This window comes from Puntigrus tetrazona, chromosome 12, assembly GCF_018831695.1.
Source record: "Puntigrus tetrazona isolate hp1 chromosome 12, ASM1883169v1, whole genome shotgun sequence".
Taxonomy (NCBI): domain Eukaryota; kingdom Metazoa; phylum Chordata; class Actinopteri; order Cypriniformes; family Cyprinidae; genus Puntigrus; species Puntigrus tetrazona.
Genome location: NC_056710.1, coordinates 20,309,645 through 20,332,956, shown reverse-complemented (window position 1 = coordinate 20,332,956; position 23,312 = coordinate 20,309,645).

The following is a 23,312-nucleotide window of genomic DNA, read 5'->3' as shown; positions in this document are numbered from 1 at the left end:
AGTAGTAAGGGACGTGTCTACACACGATGCCGAGCAGAGAGAATTCAGACATGAAACAAAAGAGGAAAACATCTGCAGAACAAAAGAAGTGTTCCTGTGACCTGCGTAAATATCAGATCAGCCAACAATGGAGAGAACTCAAAGAGCGGAAAGCTTGCGATCGGTCTCCAAGGTTGCTTCGTTTCCTCTTGATAGTAATGCTGTGTCACAGTGTCTGAGTTCTATATTACAGTATTCATTCGTGTCCGTGTAGACTCGGTGTAACATTGGTTTTACTTTGTTTCACAGGACGATGTGTGAGGCGGAGTTAGAAAAATAGGATACAAGAATGTTGATCCATCATGCTCACCTATTGGGATGAGCTCTTCCGAATGGAACTCAGGGGATGATTCGAGAATGCCTCGAGTAGAGACGGAAATTCATGTCGCTTACAAAGAGCTAGGCTTTATCTTCTTTGCAAAAGTTGGTGGTTTACAAAAAAAGTGAACTAATTGTTCAAATTTTGCCTGTAACACGAGTTAATTGATTGTTTATTGAACTGCAACCTCGCTCCTATTGCTGAATCGCTGCTGCTGCTGACATTCGGTAAACAGGCAGCACACCGCTCCTGCGATATTGCTTAAACAACACCTCTGAGGTTGACGAAAGATAATAAACTCTGTTTGTCCTCCCCGTCTCCTCGGCGTCATGACCTTGCTCAGCTCTGTGCTCTTGGGTTCACTGGCCACTTTCATTTGTAACAGATCTTGCCAAGACCAGTCCGACAGCTGTGGGAGCATTATGGGAAATGTTCCATCACTGACTCAGTGTCTGAGAGCAAAAGGTCACTCGCGAGAACGGAGTTGGCACTTTGGGGACAGGGGGGTTATTACGACGAAGTCGTAAAGTTTGATGTACTTTGAAGTGTGTCTCTGAAATAAAGAACAAAAAAACGAATAGAAAAATATAACAAGTTTAATAAAATATAAATATAATAAAGCAAAAGGTTTACAATATTAGACCTAATAATGATGTGAAATATTATTACAATTTAAAATGATATTTAATCTTGTGATAACAAGGACAAATTTTTTTCATCATCAGTATCTACTTAATACTTATATGTTAGATTCGCAACAGTACTAAATATACATTTTTTCCAAAAGCGTAAATATCTAAACGCTATATTACCGCTCACAAAATGTTACGTGAAGTTCACTGTGCAAAGGCCAAAACAAGCATCATTTTTCTCCTCAGTCTCCGGGTATGTCCCCTGGACGATGCATGACTCTTCAGTCTAGATGATTAATGTTGCTGTTCTCTCATCTTTAACTTCAGAGCAAGACCAGGTTTGGACTAATGGCAGTCAGCCCAGGCAGACTGATTACTAGGAGAAAGGAACTAAATAGTACTTCCTAATTACCTGCTCAAGGAAAGGCAGATCGTTGGCACCGTTGTTACTGTGGCTTGCACAGATTGCTGTTTTCAGGACGGCGTGACAGATAACAGAAATGGTGTGACCTCAACAGACCGACTAGCTGAATGATATTTCCCGAGGTTACTGAATTTGAATTCCTTCTTAACGCGCTCTACTTTTTTTGGCTGAAGACAAAGGGGAATTGGATTAGATTGAATTGTGCCAATTTCATTTAGAACCCAATTCGCTAATGGACTTATGTAAATTAAGGAACAATTCTCCATCTTAACGACAAAATTAAAGTGAACATTGCCCACCACGCAACCTTTTTTTATTTCCTTGCATGGGTGGCGATGTTTATTATGGCATTCAGGACAAAGGAGTTTTAATTTGGCACTCGTTTTCAAACTGAGAAGATCAAAACAAAACACTTGTGTTTGTTCGCTTGCAGCCTTGGACTGCTTGTTTGCGAGAGACCGCCAATTCAGAACAATTGAAACCTAATCGGAGATGAGGCAATTAGCTTCCTTCTCACAAGATTCTGTGAAGTTTGTTTGTCCGGCTATTAGCCTTGTACTTGCGTTGATTAGCACGTTAATGTTTGAACCTTAAAAGGGGTTTCATCCCTCGCGTTCAAAAGCGGATTTTGCGATGTTAAAAAGTTCTTATTTAAACTAAGTAAACTTATAACGAAGCTGTTAGAACCAGAACGTCTTAACAACTCTGGCATTGTTCTGGGACCGTTTGGCTAAACAAAGGCAGAGAGTTGAGGAAAACTTCTCGATGAGTGAAAACACTCAATTATCTTGCTAGTGGTGCCGAAATTACACGCCTCGGCTTTAAGAAACTCCGGGATGCAGATATTTACGACTCCATATACTGAGAACAAACAACACGGGCATCTTTCAAATCAGGTTTTGAAAAACCACAGCTGCCAGATCTCGTGTACAAAGCTGCATTCTGTCCAGTAGAACATAATTACTCTCACCCACACAAGCCAATATGATAATACGCGTTCTCTTTGATGCTTTCAGTATGTGAACAAAGAGACGGAGCGTGCTTGATATGATGTTTGGCAAAGACGTGGCATGTTTTCCTGCTTGGTGTCAGTCTCGCTTCAGATCGGGATGATTCATTCTGTGCTCTTCACTTTAATTACAAATCGCCTGCAGCATAAACCTTCACTACCAACAAAATTAACTATTTACTACTTGATTGCCACAGGCATGTATTTAGCAAAGACAGCCCACACGATTCTGCAGGGACAGTCTGAGCCTGCAGATGTTCCCTGTCACTGTACAAAACCGAACAAGCACAGACTTCCAGGTGCATTGCAAGATGACCTTCAGCCAAAGTAAGTGGGATGAACAGAGAGAAAGAATGCTGACTTGCTTTGGGGACAGTAGAGAAAATATGTTCTCAGCCATTTGTATCCATATTGCATTAATTTTTAACAAACATCGTATGTTTTCATGGTGTTTACTTTTACTACTATAAATTCTTGCATAAACACTCACAGTGGACTCAGTGTTGCTTTGGCAAGTAGGTCCCAAGGGTTTGTAGAATTCCATCTTCACTTCTTAAAGCAATAGTGCACCCACAAATTGGCATCATTTACTCACCATCAAGATGTTCCAAAACGTATGCACGACTTGCTTTCTTCTGCAGAACACAAAGGAAAGTCGATATAATGAAGTTGGCCATCTCTGATATCCAAAAGCTCCAAAAATATAGTCTACTTGTGCACTATATTCTTTCTGAAATCATGAGAGATCAGTGTGATGAAAGATATGGATGCATATAAATATTGTCCTTGGTGTATTGCATTTACATACTAAAAAGCTAAAAGAGACAGAACACACAAACACACACACACACACACACACACACAGTTTAGAAGTGTTTGCATGTAGAAATGTATGGCAAAAATGTATGCTGGTAGAGGGCAAAAAAAAAAAAAAAAAAGAAAAAAGAAAGTGCGTAAAACACCATCCGGCAGCCTCAGGTGTCCACTTTTTAAAAGGTCAACTCAGCTAAACTGCTTTTATGTACACAGCAGTTGTTTGTTCCATAAAAAGTGCTATTTAATAAAAGAAGAAGGTTTTTAATAAAACCAACCTTAAAGTAACCTTTCTGTGGATTTCAGAAAGCATGCAAGGCAACAGCGTGATCCATCTTTGTGTCTAATAATAAGTTTAGTGTCAGGGAAGAGCTTATATGTCCTCGTTATCAATGTCATGGTCGGTGCAATTGTTGACATTACATTAGGGCTATAATCGTGTTTATAATAGCAATACGTGCAATGCGGATATACATTTATTACTGCTGGACTGATGGTTTCAAAGTGTTATATATTTGCTTTGCTTCTCTGGATAAGAGGGAATTTGAATATGCATCCAGCTGGGTATCTCTGATTGAGCTCTTAGCCATCTGTGTACTGACCCTTTTCTCAAATTTGTGTTAATGGAAATGTCTTTCATTGTCCTTGAGCAAAAAGAGATACTTTCGGTCACCGTAAATTTTATTAATCATGCATTTATAATACACAATACTGAATATAGCAATTAAGAGAAAATGAATATAATGAATGAATATAAAATATACATTATAGAATTTCATGCATGCTCTACATATGTACAGAAAGATAACATATAATATAATATGTTCATGCACGCTGTTTAAGCCACAAGGACAAATGATTCTTTTGAAGAAGATGAAGCCCTGCACGATATATTTTTGTCTTGTGCATTTCAGCGATGTCCTTGTTAGGAAACGCTCTGTTTACTCACATGTCTTTGAAAATGTTACGAACAGTTAATGTTTTCTGTGTGGCTGTCACACTATAGACAATTGGTCTGAATGAAACATTTAATTGAAATATCAGTTCGGATTACGTCCTCATCGCTAAAGGTTGAATAGCTATGGTTGAAAACTATAAGCGCTGCGATATGGTCCTCCAATCCAATCTGTCAATTCGAATTGTAACACCATCTCTGCTTCAGAAGAACAATTTGTGCATGCTAGTGCATTAGCATATTTGCACTCTCACATCGCCTGTGGCAAATGTTATTTAAACTAATCTGATTTGTGCAGATGCCCATATAAATAAGCCAAAAGACACAAACCCTCCGCAAAAATATCTCCATTCAGGTTGTAATAAACTCATCCCTCTGTAACAGATCTTACTGTTGCTCAGGTTGTTTGGGTGACACTGGCCGCAAGACAAACCGGGATCATAATACATGGAGAACATCGGGCGAAGATGTAGTTGTTACTCTGCAAAAACATGTTAATGTTTATTGCAATACGGTGAATATGTACTTACGCAATGGAATCACGGCTGACCATGCTTATTTGAAGTACCACTAAAAGTTAAATTAAAAAAATTATCTTGCGGAAATGTCTACCGATAGCACTTGAATTACATTAAATAGTATTCCAAGAGTCCTAAGGCCATTTGCATGGCCATTATGTCTACAGCAGCCAAAACACAATCATCTTACTTTAATTATCAGATTAGACCAAACTGACTTTTGAGTTTTCTCAGTTTAATAGAAAACATTTTGATGGCTAACTCAGAGCTGTTTTATAAAACAACAAAGTTTAGCACTATTTGCTACAAACCAGTAGGCCCATGCTAATAATAATGACAATAAAGTAAAATCATTTGAGAAATCCAGATTTTGCGCAGCTACAAATTACTACAAGCAAATCACACGGAAGCCCCACATTGCTAAAACGCTTTACGTTAAAAATAAGGCTACTGGTGACCTCTCTTCTTTCTTCAAAGTTTTTTTGTTAAAAATATCATTTCAAAGAATCTCAAGTACGTACTTTGATGTGAATGTTGTTATTGTGGTTCCTTCAAGAGCTCCAACATGATGTCTACATTAAAGCAAAGAGACATTACTTGTATTTGATCTGCCGGCATCCAACGGGTTGAGCGGTCGTCCGACTGTTACACATTTTACCCAGTGGTGTTTTGCACCACTCTGTTGTCACCCCAAAGTGCACTTTATAAACTGTTTACATGCAATTTTCTGAAATGTCACACTGTGTGTTTTGCTTACCATTTCTGAAGGTTCTTAGTGCCTACTGGAAGGCAGCGGCTTTGACAGATCTCCATTGTTTAATTTCTCCTTTTTTTTTTTGTCATTGATGCAGCTCAGCCTCTCAGATTACTGAGCTCATTGTTTGCCTACAAGATGTAATTATTGATCTGCGGGCAATCTGTTTGGCCTTGAAGGTTTTTCCGGCTCCTGTCTCAGCCCAGCTGTTGCTCTCTTCCCGTGTGGTTAACAAGTGGACTTCAGGTTTTTAAAAACTAGAGGCAAACTGCTTTAGATTACTAATTGCTTTGAGCTCTGTCTCTGAGCGGTCTCTGAGACTTTATGATTGTGTATTTCATAAACCTGCATTGTTGCTCGCAAATAAATTTAGCTACGTGCTAAATAAACGGCAGCGCTAATGCTCTAAATGTACTCTGCAGTGCAAGATCTGCAGTGTTGAAGTCATTTGATTGCGGAGCTTATTTCCCATGATGCTCGGCACACGAGAGCCAGCATATTGAACCAGCTTGTGTCCCTTTGTCGATAAATCCATGGACAGCACCTCGGAAAACACTATTATTACCTTCAAGTTAAGATGCTATTATTAGCTCTGAGTGTATTCTTATAGAAGATAAAACTGATAGCAGCCACTCTCAGGAGAAATTCCCATTGAAAGCATTTACACTGGCACAGATGAGATCGTTTTCACATTGACAGTATTTCAATTCAATGGGACCTAAACAGCAATGTGTAATGAGGTTCATAAAACCAGTGGACTGGTTAGACAGAAACCGCCGCGCTCTTCTTCATATACCCGGCTGAACAACTGCAATTCATATGAAATTATACGGCACAAGGAGCCAAAACAGCGTCTGGCACTGTTTGTTCCCTCCATCCTCAGACAGATCTCTCTGAGGTGCAGAAAAATAGACTCCCTGCATTACACTCAAGCTCCTTATATTAATATCACGAATATATATCAATTCAGCCTCGACTCAACTTGTGTTGAAAGTATCGATCCTCTCGGGAACAGCAATTAATTTTCGTCCACTGTAATGGACATTTATTTTAAGGCAGATTTTCTGCCATATGCCACAGTCCCGGATCTTAAAGAGGACATATGCAGTTTTTCAGAGATACCAAATGTTCATAATTACCAAACTTCATTTGCTCGCTTTTAAAAAAATGAAAACCCAATTAAAATCCAAAATGCAAAAATGAATAAAATAAAATATCTTGTAAGCACCTTTTTGGCTCAGAATGTTAAAAAAAGAAGAAGAAGAAAGACTAATTTGCTTCTGCGTGTCAGGTTTAATAAATAGATAAATACTCAATATTGTTAACTTTTATAAGGACTCTGTCTGGGAGAAATATCATATCTGCAGAGCTCTAACTGCATATCTCAGCTGTGTTTGTTGTGTATCAACAGCACTACAATTTTGGACCTTTACTTCAGCACACTGGCACTCTAGAACCGCGATATCGCATCCACATGCCTACATCTTTTATCTAGATGTTATTTTCATCTCTTTAGCACTTCTCAGCTGCATTAACATGTCACATGTCTTCCAGTAAACTGCCTTTTAAATCTGACATACATCTGGCGGGCAGCTATAGTCGGTGGTTTTATCTTCACCAGCATGAGCTGCAGGCTGTGCTCGACTTAAATTATTCATTGTTTTGGACCAAAACTATGCATCTCTATTACAAATATAAACAAAATGCTGCTGCTGTGTGTGTGTAAGTGATTTTTTTGCAATGCAGTAACCATTACTTACAGGACGCTTTGACGAAACAAGTCGATTTGAGCACGCGTTAAGAAGATTTATTTCCATAAAATCACATTGTCCTATGAATAAAATAATACACTTTGTTTATAAATAGCGTGATTAAGCGTAAGCAACCAGCGCCAGCGTGTATTTTTAATGTTTGTTTATTGCTAGTTAAAAATGCATAGGAAATATATCACAGAGCAATAAACTGCAGAACATCTGATCGTTTCTCGCTGTGATTCTGTGTGCTCTCCTCCTCTGTTATTTGTCATGCTGTGATGGATGGCCTGCCACTTTGAGTGTCTTGATTAATATTCTGCTCACACTCTCCAGCTATAGTGTGTTATGTCACAAACTGGGAGTTTGGTCAGTAGGGGACAAAAGGTCAGGTGATATGTCAGGCCCCTGCAGATACCAGATAGGAATCTTATATAATGTATTTTTAATATGGTTCACCAACATACCCAAAGACTGGAACAAGTGGTCAGTCAAAGTGCTTGAGACAATCATTGAATCGATTACGCTTCAAACGCGTTACAATAAGGCACATTTAATAATGCGTGACAATCGCAATTGCTTACCATTAGTGACAATGAGGAATCTGCTAGGAATCAAATAAAATATATACAATATATTATGAAGGTATTTGAAAAAATCAGCTCAAGGCTGGCAAATGGGTTTCTGTTAAAGACAATAAAAACTCAATGAGAAGGCAAATGGCTCAGACACATGCATATTGGCTTAACTAGAAATAATTACCCAGTCATATGTAACTGTACTCCTAATGGATTTCCCATTGAATATGCCAAGCTGTCATAGAATTATGAGTTGCATTGTTTCATTACCACTCGAGAGTGTATTGTGAGATATTACATTTCCTCTCTGTCAATACTGGTTCGTGTCTAAGCCCCTCACGAAAACACTGACATGACAGGAATGTTTTGCAGTCAGGTTTTTCCAAGTTTCATTTCTTATTTCGAACAGATTGTAATGTTGACATACCCAGTGAGTTTTACAGCGTGTCACAATAGAAGTTAAAGGTTAGAGTCGAGGCAGAAGGCGGAAAACTTCACGATGCTTTTAGGAACTTGCCTTTGAATTTTTTTCAAAGCCTTTCAAGAGAAAAAAAAAAAACCGACACACGGAGAAAGATGAACTGAATTCTTGCTGAATGATTTTAATCTCTGCCAAAATATGACGAGTATAATCAAAAGAATCTTCAAGAAGCCACTCTAAATGAAATAGGCCCCTCACAGCGGTTTTCTGACAGACAGAATAATTGGACTTCGGTTTGATGAGTTTAGAAAGCAGTCCAAGAGGAGATTCTGACTCAGTACTTGACCATTAGATCAACAGCCGATGAAGAATTCACGCTCTCAAAGAATCACAATATCAACAGTTAGTGGCTAGATAAAATTAGACAAATATTTTGCAGGAAATTTATGCACATTACATTTTCAATAACAGCACGGAAGGTTATTGGTAATGACATGTAAAAGCTGCAATATAACAAAACCCATCCAGATGGAACATTAAATGAAATGGAAACTCTGGTATCATTCACCTTCATTTGCATTCAAGGTTGTAAACTGAATTATTCATGAACTCGGAGGGGTATAGAGGTCTCATCAAGATGCTTTGATTCAAAAACATTTTACCATTATCCATTAAAGCATCAACATGGGAATATTACGCAACTTAGAAGTCTATAAGTACACTTTAAAAAAGCACAAATTCTTACGTGTCTTCTATATTAATCTGGCTGGCTTATTTTTTTTTCCCATATTATATGATTCAAAAAACAGACCAACACGTGAAGCGAAATAAATTTCCACAATGGTGTCGCCAGTGTAATTTCTTATAAGGATTTGGTTTCAAAAACCCAATATTTAAAAATCCCATTAAAATTGGACGAGGGTAAGATATCTTGTTCCTTCGCGATGGGTATTCCAAAAACCAATTTTATAATTGTGGTTTGTATTACCCTATATTATGCATATACATCAAAAACGCGCCACACGCGCTTCTAGATGTAATGTCTCTCCCACGTTCTGCGTGTTTTGCAGTATTTATTTTCATAAAACAGCTACAACGGTTCAATAATCTAGCTCATTGAACATAATGGAACATTCTTTGGAGGAGCAAATTAAATCCTATTGAAATCATTATAGCTGATAAATGTCGTGGCAATTACAACAGGTGGACTCCTGCCACTGCTCGCTCTCTGGAGCTCTTAACGCTTCTTCCCACAATGCAACAGTTTGGAAAGGTGTTTGCCTTTCCAATTAATGGAAACAGATTTTCAAAAGTGTTCTTTCTAGAGTGCGCTCATGAGTTTCAGTATATTAAGTGCTTGATTCTAAGCAGATGGGTGCTAAGAGAACCTGGAGACTATTAAATGAATGTTGTGTCATTATTTACTCACTTTTCAGTCAATAAAACCTCTATGCTGGTATTTGTTTTCACACAAAGGGTTAGTGAATTTAGATTTTTGGTCAAATTGTTCTTTTAGCAAAGCAGATAGCGGGATTGAACTATTTGCATTAACAATATCTTCAGTAAAAAATATTGTGGATCTCGTAAGCGCATATCAACCATTCGGTGATTTATGGGCTCTATTACTGGAAAAATCTAAATGTAAAACACAGTACATCTCATCCTGCATCTCCATAGTTTAAAACTGTGGTGTGCTGAATGGATGCTACGTAATAGCCTAAAAGCTGCTGCTTTGCTCTCTGAGATGAAAATTAGAGTTTCAGATCAATGCGCATCATCTGACACAGACAACACACTTTGTCAGCAACGTTTAACACAGTTCTAACGTCTTTCCTCTGACAGTTTCATCTCGGTTGTGTAGTGACGATGTGAAGAGATTTAGATGCCAGCTAAACCCACCATCAGGCACTGCTGAAATTGTCCAATAAGCTGCAAAATCTCTCTACAATCTTGGTCACAAAAAAAGAAAAGAAAAAGAAATAAAACATTACATAAAAAAATCTTAGTGTGATGACGAAACACGAAGCAAAGCAGAGTGGCTATTACACCTCAAGTGTGCATTATTTTTCAAATAATTCAACAGCCCACGTGTAAATTATACCACTGTAAGGTATTTGTCCAGGTTTTGTACTTAAAACACTTTTGTGAGTAGAATAATTTTTTGCATCTCATCCAGCGCCTGTTGTTAATTCCAAAACATAATTTTAAACCTAGTAACGGATGCTTGAGCCATTGATAGCAGATTACTGCAGTTAATAAGTTATATGTGTGTGTGTGTGTGTGTGTGAGAGAGAGAGAGCATGTGAATTACCTGAGATTCTGTGCATCTCTCAAAAGTGTTTTTCATTGAAACTATTTCATTCCTTTTTTCACTAACAGTGTCGGCAGTTACCTCGCTTGAGAGTTGTTTTTAATTTGATGTTACAGATAAAGTCATCAGAGTAGTGCTAGCAACATTAAAGCACATATGTTGCCGTGTGTGCGGTCTCTGAAGGATGAGATGGAATATGCCTCATACATAATAAAACGTAATTTTTGGAAAACATGGAAATGAGTCGTTTTACTACATTGATATATTTATTAATACTATATTTATTTGTTTACTCAGTGTCATTATGGTTTTAAAGGTATTTTGCTGTTGTAAGCATAGACGTATATAGATGTGGCATAGCAAAAATATCAGTTAAATAGCGATGAAATATGAGTTTTTTTTGGGGTTTATTAAATCACAGAATAGGCAGTGTCGTCAACTACCTATATATATATATATATATATATATATATATATATATATATAAAAATTACAGTATGTATAATATGTATAGATAAAATATACTAATATATGCATCTAAAATATAGATAACATTACACAAATGTATTATATTTTGCACAACCACAGCTAACATATTCGGTTGAAGTAGTTAAGCAAAACACAGTCTAATTTAATTTTTGGGTGCACAAACCTTTTTAATACTGACAAACTAAGGGCATTTAATTCTTTAAAAGACCAGCATAACTGTGTAAAAGCAACAGCAATATGAGAAGTGTCATTAAGACGTGTAAAATGAATAATAAAAATAATTCCACTACCAAGTAACACACCATTAGCCTAACTGCAGGCTGGTTACATTTGGGACACAGAAAGAATATATAATGTGTGTTCACAGGTGGGCAGGTTTCAGACATGGGCTTCTCCAGTCAGCATTCAGAGTCTGATCTTTCTGTTTTATGAAAGTAATCGAACCAAAGGGACTCAGTGTGCTCCATGTCTCAGTCTCTAAACCTCCAGTTCTCTATATTTTTCCAAGGTGCGTGTCGGGTTTGAATGGCACTTCAGGGGAGCTGGAGCCCTGGCTGGTAGCACATGTTCCTTCCCGACTACACACTGTTCAACAAACACTCACCTAATTCCTGCCTTCCTTCCTGTCCCCAGCCCCCTTACAGACGTCCTCTCTTGTCTTTCCTCCTCTATCTCTTTATCTCCCCTGCTCATTTGACTATCCTTGCGCAGATGATTTGTGTATTCATGCTTGAAGTGAGCTCCTGCTCCCGCGCCTCTGAAGCTCTCGCTAAGATGGCTGGAGAACTGTTGGATTTGGCGTAATACCTCCCCACGGCTTCCTCTTTAGCAACTCTCATATGCCACATTAACAATCCCATTGGCTCTCCTGTCAGTCATTGTTATGTTTCAATACGGCAGCGTTGTGTGCGCAGCCTACCAACTCTTCTGCCATGGACGTTTTCCAGTCGTGTTGTCCTGCCAAGGCCTCCTCAGGCTGGCTCCTCAGGGGTTTCCAGCAGACAACACTAACGCACTATGCACTTTATTATGAAAAGAAGGATGGGGAAAATGCTGTTTGTTGTCACCTAGACATCACTTAAACATCTCTAGAGTAACTTTATCCTCTCAGGTAGGGAGCTCACAGACATACTAGCAAGGAAACACGCTACTTTGGTTGTAATTAGTCTGTCAGAAAGCTTTAATAGTAGCTTTAGACAAGCAGGATAGCTAGCATGAGTGTCTTGAAAATCTTACTGAACTATGGGCCTAAAGGCTGCCTCAAGCTTCAATGATTCAGAGTAGAATCTTTCTTTTGAGAGACAACTTTGAAGGATGTTCACTTAGAGCTGTGTTACACACTGCATGAAAGGCCATTTTCTAAAAATCCATAATAGGGTACTTTAAAGACCCTTTCACAAAGGCCCTTTTTAGTGTTCACAGGCAACGTGTGATTAAGGTTCTGTTTATTATAAACATCCTGAAATGTTGTGGTCTGCCACTTAAATGCTTGAGCTCTTTAGAACAGGGTGGTATCTGATTGGCTGTCAATGTTTTAGCTGTCTTTTTTCCACTAAAAATTGGACTTTTATCTCCTTTTATCTAAAAAGGTAGAATTGCGACTTTATATCATGTAACTCCCAATTGCGAGTTTATATCTCACAATTCTGAGAAAAGTTATATATATATATATATATATATATATATATATATATATATAATAGCATGCATCATGAATCTGATACTTGATATTATTATATGCAACTCTAAGCCCAGATGCAGTTTTGTGGACAAAAACATTTTTCCTCCTGCAGTAACACTACATAGATCAAGAGCATAAATAGCATGCAAGTATTGTGGATTTATGACTATTCGATACAGAACCAATGCCTCAACTAATGAGCGAGTCTGTGCAACCCCAATCTACTGTGCACTGTATTTATGCAGTACTGAGAAGGTAAGGATATTGTTACAAGCGCTCGATTTTTTATGTTTTTTCCAATCCACCACACTTACAATCAATTTCTTCTAGGCCCAAGAAGACTCCCATTTAGAAGTTAAAATGGCTAATAACATGGGTGTCAAGCGTTCCTCAAAGAGTTCCACCTTGGTGAGTTTTAAAATAAGATAAACGCCTCGGATGCAGAAACAGCAACTGCTCAGCCAGTAGGAAGAAGATCCGCTCAAGTAAAGCGCTTTATATTCCCATGCATCCTTGACTGATGGATTACATTCAGCCAGGATATCTGCAGCCCTTCCTCTGGTGTTTCTTTGCCATCCATCACTTTCATTTAATTATTGCACGTGCATTAACCGTGGTGACACCACAGGTTACACTGCTGCTAAGGCTCACCCTGCATGAGACCAAATTTTTCAGCAATTAAAGCCAATCATATGCATGTCTCTTTTTAATAATGTGGGTCATGGGAGTCGCTTGTGCCCCTGGTGTAGACTGAACAGAAGCTAATTCCAGCTCAAAATGAGCAGCCGAGGAAATAACAGGTCAGTTTGGCTCCCACCTCATGTTTTATCTCCCAGCGGTGTCGGTGAGAGATTGATCTGCTTTACACTGCTTCTGTCTGGGTCCGCAAATAACGAATGGTGGGGGCAGTGCTGGCTTATTTGTGCATTGGTGTGAAGATGATTAGCTAATTAGACTGTCAAGCCCTTCCTCATTCCGGAGTTCAGATTGACCTCATTATTGGCCATTACAGACCGTGAATGGGGCCGATGGTTTAGATTAGAAACTCTGCAAAGTTTACATTTGCAACATGGCCACATGGTCAAAGTGTCTCAATGTCCTTGACTGAAACAGTGTTCTGTAGAGAGTCGTATAAAATATAGAAGCAGATTATAGGCCTACTTATGCTCAATTTTTTAACATCTGAACTATTAATATTAAATTCAGTGATTTGTCTTACTGGTTGCATTGACATAATGTACTCCTGAAGTAGGACAGAAATGGAGAGAGCGAGGGAACTCCAGTCATGTCTAATGGGAAGTGCATGTCTGATGGATACTTTATAAATTTGGACTCTAATCATAACTTGTTCCACATCGCATACATATACCTTGTACAATATTAGAGCCTTGATAAGTTTTACAGAACATCCCATACGATATAAAAGTAATATGAATGCGCAGATAAGTTCTAGGGCAAGTGTTTGCTAGTTTCAGTCCAATTCGCCATTTGTGCGCCATGGGCGTGATGGTTTAAAAAAAGTCGCACGCTGCTGTTATTTTGAGGAACTGAAAATAAACTGCGCCACAGACCAACTCAATCCTGGTCTAAAGTCTAAAGTCAATGGAGCATTATTTTTTGATATTTAAAGAGCGTGTTAGTAGAAAATGTGGCTGGTCCAATTATATAATTATATAAATTATACAATTATAATTTGTTTCTTGATATAAAATGTCCTTTTTACCGTAATAAAAGCATGCGTGTCTATGACTACAAAATCATATTATATATAAATATATAGGCTACATATTTTTTTATATTTTACATTACATAATATTTTTACATAATATAGGCTACAAATGTTTTTAGCGATCAGATACCTGCTCCACAGATGAATCCGGGTGACTTTCACTCGAGGGTCTTCAAACGGTTGACCTCCAGGAGCTCTGTACCAACATCAGATTACTACACCGATATACTCTGGTAAACAAGTTTAACTACTGATCATGGTTATTCCGTTTCTTGAATCCATGGAAAGAAGCAGCAAACACTTCTGGTATGGTTTATACGCTTCACGCAGTTGAGCAGTTTTCAGGAAGGACTCAAAGTCTGTTCACATCGCTGCGGTTAGATCAATGTGCTCAATAATGCCTTTGACCTTCAGTATGTATGTTTAACAACTAATGTTAAAAAGCCGGTGAGAATCACTGAAATGAATGGCTATCGCTACTCCCGTATACAGCCTTTGGTCACAAAGCAAAAAAATTAAAAATCAATATATTGTTTTCTGTGAATGAGTAAGCAAAATGATTTAAAGTAGATAATGATTTATAGAAGTAAATATTCTAACCTAAAAGACTGGCTACTCAAAAGTCTTATGCAATCACCTTAAACCCCAGAGGGTTAATTAATAATAATAAAAATATATATAAATAAAGATAAATATATATATATATATATATATATATATATATATATATATATATATATATATATATATATATTGTGTGTGCAAATTGATTTGATTACTTATTATTATATTATTATATCAAGTAATTAATCTGCTAAAACTATATTCCATTTCTGTATTTAAAATGACCACTTTTTCGTATTTGATGGTCTTGAATGTAAGGAAGAAGCAATCAGTGCCAATCATTGGCCTCAGTGTGTGCTCACCTCACCACACGCTTTCTCCACCTGCGCCGGTTAACAGGCTGTACATTACACACGCCAGTGACCAGAGCTCATCCACCTGTCGTGTTTCCTCCAGCCCTGGCAGAACACCTGTCACCAGCGATTAGCATCAAGCTATGGTTATTTAAGATGGAGGTCAGAAAGGCAGACTGCACTGGCAGGATGCCCAGCTGCCCTTCCACAGCCCCCTCTGAAAGCTTCTGTCCAGGAGCAGAGATTTTGTTTCCCAGAGCATTGCTTTTCTGTATTGATCCAGACCCTCGTCCGAATAGCTATAGATCTCAGACCCCGCTCTAGGCCCAATAAGAATATGCTTGTAAAGACATTTACAGACACTCAAACTGTGACACATGCCATAAACTCAATGAGCCCGCCATCAACCTTCAGTTTTACCTGCTTGTAAATCCTAATTGAGATTATGGACTGAATATCTATCTGAATTTAAAAAAATTAGATAAAATTTTTTTATAAAATTGATAATTAATATTTAAGGAGTTATGTAGATGAAATAAAATATAAACTACATATAAAAAGAATAATAAAATAATAACAAATATTTTAAGGATTCAATTACATCGAATTTAATTTCAATAAGTTATTTTATTATTTGTTTTTTTGTTTTGTTTTCTGTTCAGCTCAAAAAGGATTTATTTGATTAAAAATACCATACCGTAAAATCAGCCAATTTTTTTTTTTTATTACAATTCAAAATAACTGTTTGCATTCAAAATATATTTTATAAAATGAAATTTATTCCTGCAATGCAATGTTGAATTATTGGCCTCAATAATCATTACCTTTCAGAATTATGAAACGCTTATTTGGAAATAATATTTCATACTATTATCAGTGTAGAAAACAGTTAATTAAAAAATAAAATAAAAATGTTTTATTTGAAATATACATTTTCTGTAACCGTAAAAATAAGATCAATCTTATAAAAAAAAAAAAAAAAAAATTGAAATCTAAACTGAGTAATTGAAACATAAAACCTCCAAAAATCCAAAAATACATTTCAGTTTCGCTTCACTCCCGATCCAGAACTCCAGAAAAAGTTGCAAGCCTGACTGAAACTGAAATCGCCCACTTTAAGTGTCACTGCTCAATGTGTTGAAGCAACTGCTAGTTTTAATTGCCAGTAACTATTTATTTACTGGCATTCCATGGACGCCAACCTTGCTTGCATAATAATTTGTATAAATACTATCAAATCAGATTCGTTTTTCTCAATGATCTGCTGTAAGATCCGTGTGAGAATCGCTGGACCAAGCATGTTCTGTAATGTAAAACTGGATGCGCCCTTAATCTCACATACATCAATGTAGTGACAATCTCGCCCAACACGGAGGACATAAATCATGCCTGACTGACGCTGCCTTTCCGAGTTCCTACCATAAATATGTAGAAAGCCAATCTCTGGAAAGCTTATCGGTTGTAAAACGACAACAAGTGTTTACGCTCAGCGTGTCTTGGTGTATCGGTTGCAAAGCGCTTTATTGCCTGGACAGCGAGAACACAAACAGAGCTTCGGGCGAGATTAGTTTAATCAAAAGCAATCCGCGAAACGTGTTGTCATGTCCCACGCACCGCTTATGTCTACAGGACTGCAGGAGACACCGCGCTTTATCGAGCCGAACGATGGAAAAGACGCAAAGTACAAGAACGGGCCGGATTTCTGCCTTTCGAAATATCAGTCACGCCGGTAGCTGTGCTTTTTGTTGTTCTTCCTTCTTTCTCTCTCCTCTCACATCTCATCATATTTTTCCATTTCGCCTCCTCGCGAGCCGGAGGTGTGAGATGTGTGGTTAATGTAGGTTTATGATGGCTTGCCTCTTGATTCTGACGTGACAATAGCTCAGCGTTAAGAGGTGAAGAGCATTTTTCTGCTCTAGTGTTCGAGACAGCCCTGTGCATTTTTCAGAGTGTTTTGTGCTCCACGACTGCAGATTTTAAAGGAGCTTATTAAATTTTTTCATCACAATATTGACCTTTTTTCTTAGAATTGGGATATAAACTCACAGTCGCAAGTTATAAAGTCAGAATTATGATATAAGCTCATTTAAATATCATTTTAAAATGAGATTTGAAGTTGCAGTGCTGATATTTTACCATTTACCAAATATTACCTAAAATATGTAGGTTTTGGCTTTGTTTATGCAGATCGATCGGTTTATGACATCACTTCTCATGCTTTCAAAACGCTCATGAGGTGACTTTTTAATAAAAGCGATACAGAAATCCTGGATGCGTCACGGGAAAATGGTCACCGTACTCAAAACTGGACTTTCTGAGGGAAAGATATAAACTCGCAATAACGAGAAAAAGTTATAATTGTGACTTTATATCACACAACTGTGATATAGTCAGAATTCCAAGATATTATATCTCATCATATCTAAATTTTGTCTAGCAATTCTGCAGATTTTATAGCAAGCTAAAAAAATTTTCAGCATAAATTTTTGACATTCTTAAACTTTATGTGCCTTCAAAATGATTCATATATAGTATTCTTAAATATATATATATATATATATATATATATATATATATATATATATATATATATATGCTTTCTATATGTGATGCTAAATAGCTATTATGTCTATATAAATTTAAAAAGGCGTAATTATGGCTTTTTATCTTGTGATTTCTGACTTATAACTCGTGAACTGGCTGTTCACGAAGACCCGCTCTTCTTAGTTACTGTTGCCATGGTTTAACAAACACTACACACGTGTTCTCACGCAGTAAAAAACAAAAAAAAAAAAACATGGCAAAGCAAATAGAAAACATACAACACAAGGTATACAGTGGAGGCTACTGGGTACATGCGTATGGATTATATTTTAGCCAACGAAATAAGTGAAACATGTGCACACAGTGTTGTAGTTTCATTACTATAGAGTGTCTTAAAGTGTAAAGGAACTGTCAAAGTTTACTGAGTGGGCAGATGACATGAAGCGGCGCGAGGTTAGCTGCATTGAAACAGACGAGCACGCCGCCTGAACTTCTGATCGTGAAGTTCATGGGATTTTGTCCACAGAATGATAAGAGCACACGTTTTTACGGATTATTTCATTATTTAATACAGACCACAGCACAGCTCGGCCTCTGCACATTTTTTATATTTACTTTATATTGAAAAAAGTTTCAGTTCAGTCGATCTTACCCCGCTTTAGCTGGAGCCTGTGGAGGCCGGCTGCAGGTGACGTGATAGCAGCAAGCGCACATATAATACGTTTATTCTGATTGGTCAGTCAAGCTCTTTATGATCGGTCGATTGGTCAATCTCACAATTCTGAAAAAAAGATATAAAAAGTAGCAGTAATTTTATTTGTTTTTATTCAGTGGTGAAAACTGGCTTTACATTTTTTGAATAATTTAATAAAAATTTTTTTAAAGACTTAATATATCATTTATAACATTAGTTTGACTGTTTAATTATTAATTAATTATTAAATTAAATTATTTAAATTTAATTTAATTTTTTTTTTTTTTTTTTTATAATTCTATCATATATCCTGCTTATACTAGATTTTTTTCCTCTCTATAATCAGCTTCACATAGCTATTTGTGACTATATTTTTTTAATTTAATAATGACAAAACTTGTCGAGTCAAAAGTCAGCCAGAACTTGGCGTTATCACAGAAAAAGTAAATTATTTAGGTTGTTTTTGAAAGCCAGAAATATTTTTGTTACAAAAACCCATCGACCTGCTTCAGAGGACACGTGATGACCCCATCCCCGAAGACGTATGGGTTAGTTTTACGTCGCAGTACTTTCGGATGCAAAAAGCTTCAAAATAATAGCCGCTATCCACCAGCATTGCTGCTTTTTAAAAAAACTCAGACTGTGTTCGCTTGAAGTCATATACACCAGCATGGCTTTGAGGTGAGTAAAACATGGGTTAATGAACATTTTTGGGTGAACTATTCCTTTAAACTGAACACGAGCGATACAACTCATCTAATTACTACGGTCTTCGGTTATTTCTGCAAGACTCAGACGAAAAACCAAGCATATAAAATCGTGAATGCGATGACTGTCGAGCGGAGCCCATGTGTGATGGTGTGTGTTTTGAAAGGCATCAACATATGGGGCTTTGTGGGAAAGTAATTAAATTTGATCTAATCCTCATCCTCCTCCGTAAGATGCCAATATAGCAGCGATGAATTCAGAGGCTGAACGCGCGTCACGGCAGGAGGATGGAGCAGCTCGATTCTGGCCGCCTCACGCCGAGGGCATCGAGAAGTGACTGACACATGAAGGATTATGATCAGGCCTGAGGCAGCCATGTGTCAGCCTCTATTGATCCCACAGCCGGGCTCGCCTGAGTCAATGACCATGTGATTATCATCAAGCATGTCGACACCTCTCACACGCAGACGGCATTAAGCTCTCCTGCCAGCGCAGGGCTTCTTCCTATTGACTCATTTCACATTGAGATGTCAGAATACCCACGGTTCCATCTGCCGCTCCAGAGAAACTGGAGGATTTCATTGAGGCGGAAATATCCCATGTGTGGTACAAACATATGCACAAATAATGGGTCGAAAGCTACCGTAGCTGGACATCTTTCCGGGAAAAGCTCACATTTTACAGGCTTCTCGCACACTTACGCTACATTCATTCCCGATCAGCTCAAGACTTTGTGCAGAGATAACTAGTCATTATTCCCAATAATGCACCTTTTTTATGGACTGAGTGCGAACAGATAAAACGGTCACAACTAGATAAAAAATAATAATAAAATAATAACAATATTATGTCTTGTGAAATTAAAAAGGTCGACTTTCACAGTTGCTTTGACGGTTTAAAAACTATACATTTATACATAAAGATCGTGTTCTGTAAAGACAACCATAAATATGTCAAAACCTAATTTTTCATTATTAGAAACATGTATTGCTAAGTACTTTATTCGACAACTTTGAAGGTGATTTTTTTTTTTATATATATTTAGATTTTTGTGCACCCATCAGATTTTTTAAACAGTTGCATCTTAGACAGATGTTGCCCTAACGCACAATACATAGAAGATAATCATACTTATTTCAGCATTTAGATTATGCATAAATCTCGATTTTAAAAAGGCCACAGGGGCGCTGTTCAAAAATACAGGGTGAAATAAAGAAATATTTTTTTGTTCAACAAAGAATGCTGCTAAAATGATCAGATGGGACAGTAAAGACATTTACATTGTTTATATCTATGAATTGTGGGACAATAAGAAATATTTGCTGAACAACAAATAAGCATATTAGAAAGATTTGTGAAGGATCGACGAAAAATCGCTCAGTTACATTTTTCCTTAAAATACATTCAAATTGAAAACTAAGTTAAATTGAAATATTTCACAATATCACTTCATCATATAAATGCATTAAATGCGATAAATGTAGATTTTATTACTATTTTCCTTAATCCAAGTCCTAGTATTATTATTTTCTCAGCTCTTGTTCAAGTAATATCACATTATAACCTGTATAAATCAATGCCATTTTAATGGCTCCTGGTACTGCAGCATAATCGTGAGTGTGATATTGCATACTGTCATTTCACATAACACACATAATCTATTTATGTGTTTCAGCCGATATGTAATATGATTTGCTTCAATTCAGCATAATGAATTTATGACTGGTCATCAGCTGAAACGCAGTGCATACAGTATATTCTGTATTTATATTGAGTTCATGCATTATATCTTTCTTAATCTTATACACCGCCGCCACTGAACATTCATATGCATATGTCAATATACTTGGCATTTTTTTGCTTTCAGTATGAAATATTTATAGAGATACACGCTTTATTGCAACCTCTCAATGCCAACTGGGTGACAAATTCTGACTGTCAAAAGATGCCTCATTTTGTTGTCAACATCGCTCACACACCAGCGAATTCTGCGCTAAAATTCGAAGGAGGATAAACCGTCCTCTGACAAAACTCCGAAACATCCAGTCTCATCAAATGGAAGCGCCATTAAAAGTAATTATCTCGTATTGATGACACGTAAGTGCAGACAATGTCAGTTTGACACGGGTTCTGGGTTGTCACTTATGCTGCTTTTGGACAGACTTTAAATGGAATAAAATGTATGCATAATGTTTTTATTATTATTTCAGTTAGTGGCAAAAACTAACTGTGCATATATCTTACAATATCACTAATATTAATATAAATTTTATAAACTGCTAAAATTATAAAATAAAAATTAACATTAAAAATTATAAAGGTAGGCCTATCTCAATGATATTGATAATAATTTTTTTGGTCTATTGTACACATGTATATATATATTACATACATACATATATATATATATACACATATATATATATATATATATATATATATATATATATATATATATATATACACATATATATACACATCAATATATTATATATATATATATATATATATATATATATATATATATATATATATATATATATATTATCATTATTGTTACATATATATATATATATATATTTATTTTTTTTTTTTTTTTTTTCATCATTTCTTTTAGCATGGCAGTCAGACGTGAATAACTGTCTAACCATATACAACACTTTCTTACTCTTCATGTTAATTCACAATGTCAACACCATATCAAACTTCTTCCACTGCTGCAGAAATTCAGATTCACGCGACAAGAAAAAGAAAACCATTTCTGTGTTAGATATGACACGCTTGTGACGAAACCTGCTCTCACATGCCATTGAAGCAAACACATTAAAACACACACACACACACACACACACACACTAACAACCCAGCATGCCCTACACATTTCACCATCCGAGTATCATGTGGCGCATGACATTTGTGTGTTGTGAAAGGAACTGCACAGGCCTGCTGGCTAAAGGAGCAGCACACATTAGACCGTGATTAGCTGTCAAACTGCAAGAAAAGATGAGAATGAAAGAGCGAGAGAGAGACTCATTGTTGGTGGTTTTATCTGGTCCCAGCAGCTCCGCCATGTGATTACTCAGCAGAGCTCTAGTGCACCGTCACCCTTCACCACTGACACGCTGTTCGGGTCCACTGGATAAGTGCTGTGAAATACCAGACGTGATACTTCACTCAATGCGAAGAATAGTGAGAAAAAGGTACAGAGCCCTATAGACACACTTCATAAAAACAGCACAAATAGATAAAAGTGAAGGCGCGGTGTAAAAGCTGCGCCAAAATAAGCTCTGACCGTGGCACTTCAAATTGAGCTTCATAATCCAGTTTTACAATAATTTCTGCACGTAGTTATCTGATCCTTTCTGTCACAATCATTATAAATAGAAGCAAAAAAATAGTGAAGACATAATACTTGTAAAGACCACATGGTCTCTTAATATTAATAATTAATATGAAACTGTATGCATAATAATTATTGTACTTACTATTATTTGTAACAAACAACGCTAATATATCAAAAGTTCACTTTGTAGTAATATATATATATATATATATATATATATATATATATATATATATATATATATATATATATATGCATGTGTGTATATAGAAATTTAATACTTAATACAGCAAAAATAGTAATATTGTATTGTATGTATTGCATTTATTTTATTTGTGTCGTCAAAAGATTAATCATGGATTAACTGCATTTGTATATTGCATATATTTACATGCATATATAAATACAATCAGATGCATGTATATATTTAATAAAAAATATGCTATGTTTATATATTAAATATATTTATATATAACAGCAAATATAAAAATCATTTATATATAGGATAGCAAAATATAAGAAAATTTAAGATAAAGGAATATAAAGATTTTATAAAATATATGATTTTATTTTTTTACATAATGAGCATAAAGTACTTGTAGAATTTTTCTTAACGTAAATTATTTATCTGGAACTAGTTAGTAACTAGTCACAAAACTTTTAGACTCAAGCCTTATTAATAT